The sequence below is a fragment of the Anguilla anguilla genome, chromosome 4, assembly GCF_013347855.1.
Source record: "Anguilla anguilla isolate fAngAng1 chromosome 4, fAngAng1.pri, whole genome shotgun sequence".
Taxonomy (NCBI): Eukaryota; Metazoa; Chordata; class Actinopteri; order Anguilliformes; family Anguillidae; genus Anguilla; species Anguilla anguilla.
Genome location: NC_049204.1, coordinates 35,734,898 through 35,735,715, shown reverse-complemented (window position 1 = coordinate 35,735,715; position 818 = coordinate 35,734,898).

Sequence of the window (818 nt, the reverse complement as noted above, 5' to 3'; positions counted from 1 at the left end):
CTCCCGGGTTTTTGAGTGGTCTCTTATTCTTCCCCCATTTCAATGAGATGCTCTTCAAAGAAGTTCTCATTTTGCTGGTTCCTCGAAAATGTTCTAGAATTCTAACGGAAGTGAAAGGATGTGTCTGAGGTACTGGAGCAGTAACTGGAACTTCCCATTTGTTCTTGTTACATGGCTAGTGTTGGGACAGTGGAAGGTGCTAACAGTACTCACGTCAACTGCTGTAATTTATGATCATAATTGTTTCTTCCCCTAGAGGTAACTGAGTCTTTAGGTTGAGGGACAGTAGGATTTGTAGGTAACGTAAGCAGTTGTAACACGCTTCGTCTGCCGCGTGACGCAAATACGGCAAGAATCCTCAAAGTGCAGCACTGCCGCAAACTCTTTCTGCGTGCGTTTGCCAATGACAAGTGATAGATCACAGCCATAAATGGGAAAAATTGCTTTTCCCGCCCCCCTTTTTGTGTGCATGTGTGTGGGAGAGAGAGAGAGGGAGGGAGGGAGAGGGAGAGGGAGAGGGAGAGGGAGGGGGAGCTTTTAAAGTAATGGCAGGGTCTCCCTGACTCTTCAGGATCGATTTCATGGTAAAAGTAAAGCCTGGCAGTAAATGTTTTATAAGCTTCACAGGTTTTCCTTTTTCCTCCACTGTTTTGAGGTGTATTCTGGTAGGTGTGGTGCTCCTGATTGGAATCGCCTCGTTAGTCACAAAGTGTTCCAGCTGTGCTGGCCCAGCTGGTATTTAAGACCTGCAATCCCAGGCCCTCAGTGGGAAATGTAGTTCTATTAGGACTACAACTTATGTTAGCGGTCCACCGAAG